The sequence below is a fragment of the Temnothorax curvispinosus genome, unplaced genomic scaffold (genome assembly GCF_003070985.1).
Source record: "Temnothorax curvispinosus isolate PA1 unplaced genomic scaffold, ASM307098v1 QBEX01001663.1, whole genome shotgun sequence".
NCBI classification, from domain to species: Eukaryota; Metazoa; Arthropoda; class Insecta; order Hymenoptera; family Formicidae; genus Temnothorax; species Temnothorax curvispinosus.
In genome coordinates this window covers 30,587-44,360 of record NW_020211443.1, presented here as the reverse complement: position 1 = coordinate 44,360, position 13,774 = coordinate 30,587, and positions in this window count along the sequence as shown.

Sequence of the window (13,774 nt, the reverse complement as noted above, 5' to 3'; positions counted from 1 at the left end):
ATTTCATATTTTTGATAAACACTCTGGTTATGGTATATCTATATATATAAATATCAAGTAATATCAGAAGTTATAGGTATCTAATAAAAAAATCCCTGTATATATATTAAAACTTGTATTTATTTCTTCTATTTAATCATTTAAATGTTTCAAAAAATCTATAAAACATGTACAATTTTATGTTCTTCCGTTATTATTAATTCTGGAAGAAGAATATTTTGCAATACTTTAATATGCTATAATTTATTTATTTTAAATATTTTAAAACGTTTATAATATAGATATAATATAGAAATAATAAGCCTTATCAAAATGTTTTAAAAAATATATTAATATAAATATATTTGCCGCTCTACTAGATGCCACTGTTTAATTATAAATATCTATGTCATAAATTTTTATTAATTTGTATTTATATATGTGTGTGTGCGCGAACGTGTATTGTTAAAATATTCATGGATCAATATCATTAATATCCATATACCACTCGACTACATGTAAGATTAAAATCAAAGCTTCAATGAATTCTCGCAAATAGCATGTAAAAAGAAAGTTTACGTAAATTTTAATATTAGCTTTATGTGCCTTGACATATATTATTATAGCATTGTAATAATTAAAGAAAATATATATATCGCCGTTTTCATTAAAAGATATTAGTAGTACAGTTTAAAGAATAAACTTTGGAAGCGTAGTTGTGCGACGGCATTCGTCAGCCGTCGGCATGTGACTGCATCGTTTATCATTGTATTAGTTTATCTCTCTATTTGTTAAGTATATAATCAGCACACAAATATACCGTTTAATAGTGGACATTTGTTTATTCCCACGCCAAAGATGAATAAATATATGAGATGTTGCAAATTTATACAATAACACATAAACTGTTCTTCTTCCTTTCATTAAATTATTCTTCCTACTTTATTTTTCTTAACGTTACTCTTCTGATTATTAATGAATGTAATATATAAAGATAATAATCCTATGAGTTCATAATTAAGTATAATTGCAATAAACGAATAAATTTTAATGTGTTGTAAATAAATAATATTAATTACCATTTTACATTCAGTTTTTTTTTTATAATTTAGTATCAAATCTGGTTGAGCATAAGATAGGTAAAAAGCACTCTGTTTACATTATTAGTTTATTTAATATTACTATTGTATGTATATATATATCCTGTAAAATATAAGAATAATAAAAATGAGACGTATAAAGTAAAAATTTCTTTGCAAGACTATATAACTAAATTATTATATATATTTTTGTTTTGGATATTTCACATGTTATATAGCGCTACAACGTATTGTTCCTAAAACTATTCATTGCAATTTGCTTTGTTTTCAACACAAAATTTTATAATAATAAATAAAATTATAATTTCTAAACTAATTATTATAAATAAACATAACTGAAGAAATTTTTAATATTTATAAAATTGATTCAGGATTATTATTATGATTATGCATTATAGTTTAATGAATGCGCAATTTCTTATTTAATGAAATGTACCGAAAACAATTATATGTAAATAAGTGTGATAATTGTACATAATATGTATATAATAAGTGTCTTTATTGAAATTCTTAAGCAAGTGGTGAAAAAGTGAGTTTTTTTTTTTTCATAGAAAAAGACCTGATAAGCTCCTCTCAAAGTGGCCCTGATATTTTTTCTTATGGTACGAAACGATAAAATTCAATTTCCCAATTTTCCTACAGGGACATGTTGCGCTGCAGTGAGGAGACGTGATTTCGTTGTGGATTCATGTCGTCAGAACTTGCGATCAGTCTCGATATTCCGAAATGCAATTTGTGCGAAATTGCATTCCTGCTCTACGATTCATAATTTATCACATTATTGTGAAATTCGAAAAATTTTCTTGTCGACAGAGAATTCATTGTTCTCTTTCTGCTATTATACCTTACTTTATATAAATTAGAACTATTTTGTAAACATAGCAGAAATAATAAAATTATCTCGTATGCTACAAAATGGTTTTCAATATGCAACAATATTTTTATATAATACATTTTGATATAAATATTTTTATTTATTATTATAAAGTCATTATACAGTAGAACAATAATGTGTGTTAATCTTACATATCTTCAATATCATTACTTATAAGGCAAATAAGAGCAACACGCCGCTATTAAAGGGAGAGATATAAAATAATAAATTAAATGAATTTTTCGTGTATTTCCAAATACACAAATTTTTCCAATCTACTAAACTGCGCGCCGATTTTTTATCGGATTTTAAAACACAGCTTTCGTTGGTCTTACATATCTTATTGCGCAATACATGTTAATATATTAAAAAACAAATTATATATATATATATATATATATATATAATTTTTCTTACTATATATTATTGGTACCATATATTATATTGGTACCATAGGACAACAAGAAATGCAATGCTTTAAAACTTTTAATTGTCTATACTCGTTATGAGTTTTCTTTCTTTCTTTCTCTCTCTCTCTCTTTCTTTCTAAATTTTCGAATTTTATTTTACTTATAAACAGCAAAATAAAGCAAAATGTTTTTTAAGTATGTAGATACTAAAATGGAGAGGCTCAAGATGTAATCAATAGAAGAACGCGCGTACAAGTTTTTTGTTCATACACAAATCCATCGCATGCAATGACTACTTTTAACGTTACATTTTATCACATGTTTAATGCTTTGTAAGGCTACAGATTTAAAAAAGCTTATGTGATAAATTTGCAAAAAGAAACAAATTTATTCCATGATGATATATAAATATGTTCGCAAACTAACAGAAATTCAAAATCTTGCTTTATTGTCGCTAGTTGACATGACAAACGTACATACCTTATACCTGACTCGCGGGCACTTCTCTCTTCTGTCAATCAATTGAAATCAGCAGTACAAAGATGTGCGCTCGTTCAGCAAGTATAATCCAATGAAAACGCAGCTTGTCCAAAGCTTCCCCAATGCACAAGCTAATTTGTAGAAGAATTAAGATTTGAAACATGAGATGTAGCTGGGTACATTCTAGCCTTAAGTGCCGAGCGTCTCTAGGAAAATTGTCATCTTTTCATGTTGCTTCTTTTCTATCGGTGCGTTTTCATTCTATTCATTCTCCTCCGAGATATTTGATCCATCGTATTTGTGAAATATTTTGAAATCTTAAATTCTTCTCCTATTCAACGTGACATTGACGGAAACATGTTTCTTCAGGCGATTCGAGCATCATCGACGAGCTTGTCGTCAATGACATTTTATCGATCAGATGTTTCATAATGACATAGCTGAGCATTTGTAAACTTTATGAACCTTAGAAGACACATTGTAAGAACGTATCGTTTTGTCTTGATTGCATCCTGCACGAAGATACCCGTCGGATTTGTCACGCCATATATCAAAAATAAAGAGAAACGAGAGAAAAAATCATACTAAAGACTATTTATAGTTACAATAACAAATATTTAAAAAATGCAGAGTTACTAATAAGAAAATCATAATGCCCATATTTCATGCATGTGTTTTTATTTATTAAAATAATTTGTTTTGCGAGAATGCATTTCGTCGAGATAAGATTTCAAGCCCTTTCGCATGTTTGAGGGGATCGTGGGGTTGCTCGAACGAACGCGCATTCTTTAAGAACAATGTGCTCACGCTACTCGCGCCATACAAAAAGAAGAAAAATTACCTGGATGTCATATTTTTCATGCTTACAAAGTAAGAGCATCGTAAGTTACTCGCGTATACCGCGTGGCTAACAATGAAACTCATCGTTTGTTAGATTCAAGAAGTGGCTATCACAACTATTCTCCACTCATCAATGTTAAAATATTTCTTGTCTTTTCGGTGATTGCTCGTAACTTGCTTTTTTCGCATTTAGTCGCTTTCTCTCTCTCTCTCTCGCTCGCTCGTATTCTCGACCCACCTTTCCTTCGAATGAGCACATCAGGACTTTCAAGCGAGGAAAACAACGGACACGTTGTTGCACCTCGTTCCTCTCCTTCCTGGGAGTGTTTACCTCGTCGCTACCTGAGGAGCAGATTGGAAGTGCAAAGCAAATTGCGAACGCGAATCGAAAAGTGTGTTTGCGTCCGTAGGATGCTCGTTGGATTTGCTGCTAAGTTCCGAGCGGCGGAGTGCCGCAGAGTCGTTTGCGAGCTCTGAGAGTTACGAGCTTATTTCGTATCGTAGGTACATGGGCGATGGTAATTACTGTCTTGTGGAAACAAAATTTATGTTACTATTTTAAAACAGCGGATGTACTTGTCGCAAATTGCAATGCGTTCAATATTTGGACAAAGTGATGAGGAACTCACCCAAGTAACACAAAGTTGACTTCCAAGTTCGCACTTTCTTAAAACGGTTATTTTATAGGCGTTTTTTGTTTTTCAAAATTTATATTATTTTTCATTCATTTTAATATTTCTTGATTGACTACTTATGTAGAGTTTATATTGATCAATAACTGATTTGTTGCGTTTATTTCTTTATTGACAATATTAGAGTGCTATCAGAGTAAGTTTCGTTTACTACTACATTAATAATAAAATTGATATCTGCGAAGATTTTATTTTTCTTGTACCTCCTTTCTCCAAAACACTTCATATTTACTTTTAAAATTCAGTACAAGGAAGAAAGAATTATTTAATAAAGAATAGACATTGCATTTTATATACAGAGAATATACAGGGGATACAGAGAGAAAGTGAATGTGATGTTATATTGAGCTCTCAATTATAAAGATAGCAGAATAATTGATCTTAACAAATTATAGATCTGATTCGATTTACAAATGACCTTTTTTTAGATTACATAGTTTTAGACATTTATGTACGTCACTATAACTAAAAGTATTATGCTATTTTTAACAGTGTATTTTGATTAATAAAATGTAAAAGCTAATTTAATGAATTATTTAATCAATACCAAACAAACACAAAATTTACCTATTCGCTCGCAATTAAATTCCATTACATACAATTCATTACATCTAATAAGAGCCAAATTTTATGAGTGTCGTTTAAAGATCAATTCGAATCGTAGCCAACTAGTTAAAGTCATCACGTTGTCTTGAATACTGAATGGGCTCTGGATCACAATTTCCTTAGATCATATATTGATTCTTTCATGTGTTTATTCCCTTCTCTCTCTCTCTTTCTCTCTCTCTCTCTCTCTCTCTCTCTCTCTCTCTCTCTCTCTCTCTTCCTTTTTTTTTCTTTTTTCTTTTTTTATACATCCTACATGTGTATCCTTACGCAAAACTATCCCTATCTTCGTGTCCCAATCATCAACGATCAACACATTGAAGATGAGAATGGCGTAAAAGGGTGGACCTGGAGAAACAAAGATGGTTGCTGGATGGTGACGACGGAGAGGCCGGAGATACGGAAAAATGTATGTGTCGGGCTATTCCAGCAGCTCGTGGGAGAGCTCGTTCGATTCTCAGTGTCTGGAAATAATTAGAAGCCGAGGTGGCCCGGGTGTTGCCACGGCAACCGCCAATCACAGGGCAAAGAAAAATTTTTCCCTTTATAACGCGCATTTTTCTGTGCTCGTCTTCGCATGGGCGCCCAGCAGAAACGCGCGGGGTTCACGACGGCGTTCGCGCGGGTTGGTACGGGGACCGACAACGACGAAAGCGACGGGTACGACTATGGCAATGAGAGCAAGGAGGAAGCTGGATAGCGAAATGATGGGCGGAGGTGGAGATAATGTATGCAGCGACACGGGCGAAATACACAGATATACAGACACTAAGTTACATCATGGAATACCGAGGCATCTCGATTGCACGTTATATCCTACATACGTTCGTCTTCGCGATTTGTCGATGGCGATGCAATCATGCAGGTGACAAAAGCGAAATTTTTACGAACAAGTCTCGATAGTAATAATTTTGTGTCTTAGATGATAAGAAATTGAATGACAACAAATAATTTATAAGGATTTATGAAAATTAATTGGATGTCAATTAAATTGGATCAGACGATTTAGTTTTGCTTCTTCTATATCATTATAGACATAACTACGTACGATTATTACAAATAAAGTTGTACCTAATAAGAATATATCTATTATCATTATCTATCGATATCTTTTTGTATTAGCTATTTAAATTCCACTTTTATCATGCTCAATTGTCTTGAGGTATAACTGTATACCTATACATGGCACTCGTATGTATATATACACAGAAAATTATAAATCAATTAATCATTTGACTTATGGTACATTTTAAAAAGTGTTAAAGAATTGTTTGTCATTAAGTAATTGGAAAACACAAATAATAAATTATTTATCAAACGATGGACGTGTATAAAGTAAATTATTAAATGTATGTTTATTAATAAAATAGTTCTTGCCATATAAAAATGAATGCGTTTGTATGACATGCTACTTGTCTGCATTGCATTCGCTTGCAAAAGGAATTAACAACATCATTGTAATGCACTGTCGAGAGGCAGCAGCCATTTCATTAGAATCGAGACGCCGGTTATTATTTTGTTTGCAGGATGACATTGCACGTTAGAAAGTCCGCTTTGATGTACCGCTTTCACTCGTAATATCCAGCTTTTTCATTTGATGCGAAAGGGAATGTCTTAGACGGTCCATACTATTTTTCGCTTTCAAAAACGGAATGTGCACGCATGCGAACACTTTGCAAGAGATAACACGTTGAGGTACTATCTGAATCTCAACAAAAATTTACATGCAACTTAATAATAATAATAATAATAATAATTAACTAATTGTTTATATTAATTAATATTTTATTTTAATTAATATTTTCTAATCCAGATAGATCGCTGGAATAAAATTATGTACCTATATTATATTTCATCGTCGCACTAATGTACAATATTTTTCTCAATCGCGTAATTTATCTAAGATGTTTCAAGAATTGCTAAATCCTATTTCCGATCTCTCTAAATCTGAATCACTGATTCAGATTTAGAGAGATAGCGATATTGTATAAATACCAATTACCCATTTATATTTCTGAGCACGATCATCGCGATACTTAAAATTCTTATCAATATTATTTTACTATGAAACAAAACGCGATTAAAACACTAACAAGCTTAAACATAAGTACCAAGATAAAATAGTACAAAGAAACAAGAAAAGTTTTTCCATTTTAAAAGGATAAATGTTTTCTTTAAAAAAATTTTATTAAAGTGTTTCTATATCAAATTAGTTCTTCAACAAATACAATAATGTAAGAAAATAGTATTGACTAGTATTGAGTATATACATAGCTTATACATTATACATTAAGTAACGTGCTAAATAATCAGATTTAATCATAGTAGATGTACTTTCTTGTCAATACTTGATGACAAATGCCAGGTTTTTTTTAACAATGAGAGACTCGTCGCGAGCAAAGTATGGGTGTCACTTGAATGGTTCTTATTTTGATTAAGTTTGGTAGAGGACGCTTTTGTTTTGGACCGAACTGAAAGCTGTACCTGTTCTAATTAACTTATTCAAAGGATACCCGGAGCCGGATATGTAATGTCAGCGTTGTAGACATGTAAATGGGCGTCTTGAGATACATGGCAGGTCACACAACGATCCAGTATTATATTAGAACATTCAACACGTCGTTGGTTGTTTTATTGAATGATATCTGTGGCGTATCTACTATCCACAAACACACACACACACACACACACACACACACACACACACACACTGCGCAGATTTATCAAGATTTACTTTATGAAGATGAAATTCTCTTTGGATTACTCCACGTGGCTCGAAATTCTTGACCGTGTAAAGCTAATACTAGAAGAATAAATATTAAATTTATATATTTTACAGTTGATATACGTATTTTTACCTACGTTTGCTATTAGGACATGGTATCCGTAATTGTAACTCTTAAACTAATTTATTAATTAAAATTAATTATAATATTTTCTATACATTAGATATATACATATCTCTAACTCTAGAAATTGACAAATTGTTATTTTGAGTAATATGTTGCAAACAATCAAGTTGTTTGCTGACATTCCAATAATTTAGCCATTATATTAATAGCTTTTGCTCTTATTTCATTGCATGATTTTATTTGAAAAACACGCGATTCTTTTAATTCAAAATAAAATCTTCGACCGGTACTTTTATTGAAGCTTTATTCGTATATAATCCTTCTGCATTGATCGTCGATTGACGTGATCTCGATACGGATCATGAGTCTGGAGTAGAGATCCTTTGGTGTATCTCAGATTTCTCGCGGTCAAAATTTCTTCCGGTGTTCGCGAGTCGCACACAAAATGCCGTGTAACATGACACGTATCCCTTCTACGCAAGCACGTGGGAAGAAACCGGCCGAAGTATACGCTCATAATAGAAATTCAGAAACTGGTACCGATGAAAGGGATATGTTTCAAAACATGTCAGCTTCAATATCGACGCTAGCCATCGATCTGATTCACGCTCAACGTACAGCCACGACGATATTTCACTTCCGAGACCTCCGTTCTGAGCTCTTGGAGCAGGCAATACGTCGCTACTTCTTCGGGTAATCATTAGATTATAAGAGGTTATTATTAAATTATAAGAGTTGAAAATCAGCTTCTTTGAATGTCATCTTAATTTCGTGATTCTATATTAAATCTGTTAGTTAATTACGAAGTTGATCAATTATTTCGCAATCAATTAATATTTATGTTGCGGTTCGCCATACCGCGCCGTTCTGTTCCAAATGCACATATGTACAATCACATTCGCATCGCAACCAATAAAAGCGCTTGATCGACCATCATGCTTGCGAATATTTCAATATTTACCAGTATATGATTTACGTTTAAAAACGCGTGTGCATACTTGTTATATATAAGAATATATAAAATATATTCTTCTGCCCTAAAATTTCTATAAAAATAAATACATACTGCAAGTACATATATCGTAACTAAATGAACTCTCAACTCTTCTAAACAATAGCCGCATTTTCGCAGCACGCCGGGTATAATGCGCAATATTTTTAATTAGATTTTTCTCTCTCTCTCTCTTTCTTTTTCTATCGCAGCGCATGTACCTGCTCTTCTCGCAACTAGCGAAGACAAATGCTCAAAGCTTTGCCAAAGCATCATACTTTTTCGCTTCATATCTCCTCCAACGGAGCTTGCAATTATTTTCTCGCTTCTCGCAAATTGTTGCACTGTAAAATTCCTGCCCCGCCCATTCGCAATGACGAATGCCGCCGCTTCTTTCCAGCGTTTCTCTTTTAACGCGCAATCTTCCATATGAGTAGCTCCCAGGTAGCATTAAAATTACCGTTAAAGATGTGGATTAAGAAAAAAGAACATTGAAGAACTAATGACAATCCATGAACCGCGAATCATCAGTGAAACGCGATTTGAGAAAGAAGAAGAAACTGTGGAACAGATCACAGTCAATGTAACTTGAATGCAAATTAAAAATATGAATGACTTAAAAATATATCAGATTCTCTATCTGCCATAATATCTGTATATCTGTATATTTTTTAATACTTTGTAATGTAAAAAAATGTATAAAAATGTATGTGATAACGTTAATATTAATCATAAAAAATTAAAACATTTTAAATGCAATTCGTAAAATTATAAAACTGCTAATAAAGCAACGTTTTGCTACATATAATTATTAAATGATATTATTATTATTAAAAATAAAACAATATACATTAAAAATACTAATTGTGCGAGTTATTACTCTAATAATTGTATATATACTACTAGTCTGGATAATGTATGTCCCTGTAATAATATAATACTTTCTAATGACTGGGCAAAGAAGATCATGACTCTGCATTCTTTAAAATAATCTTCTTAAGGATAAAGATAATTGCATCACACCTGCACATTAACTTCGATTGACGTTCAACGTTACGCTCGATATTTTTAACTGTCTTTCAACTTTTTAATTTCTGATTGTTATAACGGCAGAATACTATATAATCAACTATTAAGTTACTTTTTGAAACTTGAAGAAATATAATGTGTTTTTGATACTGACATTTGCACGACAGCTAATTTTAAGTGTATAATTATTATTATATTTTTTTAAAATAGTTGTGTCCTAGTTCCTACAAAAGCTTTTTAATATAATAATAATAGAGAGAGAGAGAGAAAAAAAATATAGAATAAAAAGAAAAAGACTAATAATATTACTAATTTTATTGTTCAATATGAATTCCTAACATTTGTCCTCATATGTCAAATTGTACATCTTTTATTTACATTTATTGTAATATTTCAGTAGTTTTCAGTCTGCACAGGAAATTATTGTGTCTGGACTTAAATTTATTGGAATATTCATTAGATAACATTAAAACAAAATTTCAAAAATCAAGAAAATAAAAATCAGTTTTACTGTATCTTGTTTACATCAAGAATTTATTGCAATTATGTGTAATAACTAATTTGATCTTTTAAAGTTTTGAGTAGACAGAACTATACGACATAATGATTAGTTAAATATGTAAAGCACGTTTAATATATTATTATATTCACGTTTATTATATACACATATATTCTGCTAACAAATCCTCAAAAAACGCGCTGCGAGTTCGAGTTTTGATTGCTGTTGCGTGAGAAACGAACATCTGCTGACAGCGGCTGCCATGCGTGATCTTTTCAGATAAACATCTTCAGTGACTAACAAAACATTGCATCATTATTTCGAGCCACGAAGAATGCTGTCAGCGGCTTTTAGATTATACTCGATAGATATTAAAGGTGTGAAGCGATGCAACGATAAAACTACAATTATTTCTATGCCTCTTCCGGTCGAAAATCTCATGCAAAAGTTTGAATTTTTTCTAGATCCTAAAGAAACGTTGGGTATACGATAAAAAATAAATAAAAGAAATGTACTTTGGGAATAACGCACTATTCTGCTAAGCTAATAAATAATTTGTAGAAAGATTTGTTTAGGAGTATATTAATTTAAATAATCGATAAAAGCTAATATTAAAGAGATATTTTCAATAAAGACAATTATAATAATTGAAAACTTGAAAAAAAAAATTTTTTATTTAAAAAGCAAGTTGTATAAAATTAAAAATATTAAAAATAATTTTTTTCAAATTAGTTGTCTATATTAGTATACGATTATAGATATGCACATTTTTTTAATTTTATTATCTTCAACTTAAATCGTCCAATATAATAGACTTAAAAAAAGTAGTTATAATCAACACAATTGAAGCTTTAGATCGGCATATTTGAAATGTTGTGTTTTTCTCGTTTTTCTTTTTATCTTCATGCTTTTAAATACATATTACTTTTTTTTAATACTCTCTCTTTATTGTAGTTTTTCTCTCATATATAATTTGTATTGTCAACGTCCACCATTTTGAACAATGCGGGCGTTGTTCCATTTTCGAGGGGTTGGTCTACTAAGTCCGGTATCCAACCCTTGGGCACCCTTCGCAGTGTGACATTTATTTAACTAGGTAACGGTGTTAGATTGTTAGGTCGAATTAGGGATCCCCCTCGATGTGAATTCAAGGATTTAACAACCAATAGGATTTATTATTACTACGGTAATGTGCCTGATTCTCAGCTGCAACGATTTCTCATGATGGCTACTAACGGACTTTATTACATCATCACGCAAGTGAAAAAAGTTACACATTATTCTATCTTTTGTGCACTTCTTTTTTATAAAGAATTCGACAATTGTAACGTCCGTATATCTTCCACAGAAATCAACAAATAAAATATTACATTAAAATATCCACACATACACACACGTACACACATACACACATTCACAAGTTTGTAAGATTATTTCCTAACAATTTTCTAATTAATTAATCAAGATATTACAGCTCTTGTAGGAGATCGCTTAAAATTTATTCAATTTACATCCATTTATCGGAAAGGGCTAAAATATATAAATAAAAAAAAGTTTGACATCGTGCACATATCTAAGACTGATGAGTTTAATAACATGAATTGAAGATAGAGAGCAAACCGAGACAAGAAATATCTTGTATCTAGGCCGCAAGTAATACACGTCGCGTCGGTACAAGATATCATTATCATTTAATTTTTGCTTTCGACAAAACATTTGTCGTAGTCGTTAACATCGCAGATCGGTGGCTTCTCATTGTTTGCTGTGGCGTGAAATTTAAATGTCCCTCTGATCAATAGTCGCCCGATATCTGATCATTATTTTTACCGAGATGCGGGCGTTGCGAGATTGGTACCACGTTTGCTCTGGAAAGAAGTCAGGTTTTTATTATTTTAATGAACATTTCTATGAGTGCGTGTCGGTTACGCTACAGAGGCGCGTGGGTTCCCCAAGAATGATCTTTACCTGATTATTCTTATTGCAATCGTTTGAGAACCGTAAAAAGGCCGTTCTTCATTAAGAAAAGTTTGATCTTAAAATAGTCGGATATCATGAAGTTAGTTGTAGAGAATACGTGATATTTTGATGCAATAAGGAGATAAATTTTTCTTGAAATACAATTTATTTAAGTAAAATAAGAAAATAATATTGTTCATAATACTGCAAAGATAATAATTGGAATAAAAAATAGTGAGATATTAATATATAAATTATATATTTTATATATATATATATTTTATATATATATATATATATATATATATATATATATATATAAAATATCAGTACGATTATAATTATAATTTTAACATCTTAATTAAATATAATTCATGTTTTCAAATTAATGGAATAAATTAATATTAATAATTTGCAAAATTATTGTTATTTATAATTTATAAATAAATTGAATTGTTATTTATAAAGATTAATAACAATTTAATATGATAATATTTCTCCTTTTTCTTTTGTAAGAATATAGATCTTTGTCCTATTAGGAACATAATATCAGATTTAATCTTTATTTCTTCTTTTTCGTACAATATTTACAGAAATTTACAAGATTAACATCATCGCATTAAAATTATAAAAGTAAGATATTTTATCGAGTGTTAAAAAACCGTATAGTTGCTTCCTCTATGCGTTAGGACTAAGAACCGTGATCCATTTTATTTTAACCAGCTGAGAGTAAAGTAGATATAAATATAATATTAACTATAGCTACAGTTTTTTCGCATGTTTAATTACTTTTAAAATTACTTTTAAATTATAACAAACTTTGTTCTTGCAAAAGATAATTGTAAATTTTATAATTTTATTAATTTAAACAGTATTTACACTACAATGAAACTTATGATAAAAAGATAAAAGATACTATTTTTAATGTAATCTGTGCTATAAAGTATAATTAAGATTTAAAGAATAAAATTGCGCACATCGCATTAAATATACATTAGAAAAATATTACATTAGAAATATTATACAGTAAAGTTATTACATTATTATACTAATACTAATATGATGATACACATTTTATTATACATTTTATTAAATATATATTTGTTCGTTTGTATCTATTTGAATATACCTTTAAAGCAATAAGGATCCTAAAATATCTTACACTTTAAAAAAAATTAATGCAACCCTCCAAACACAGGGCAGTAAAGTCCTTTTCCATTCATTGCGCTTTTAATATTTTGTCAATATTTTAAATCTAAATTAATTTTTGAAAAATTATAATCAAAAATTTGCAGATTATATATCTATATGTATAACTTTATTATCTATAGTCGATAAAGATGTAGATGTTTCAAAAGTTTTAAATAAAAATATAACACGAAAATGTTTCTCTTTATTAATATTACATACATTAAAGAGAATTATTACTAGAAATATTACAAGCTAAATATTATATTTAATATTAA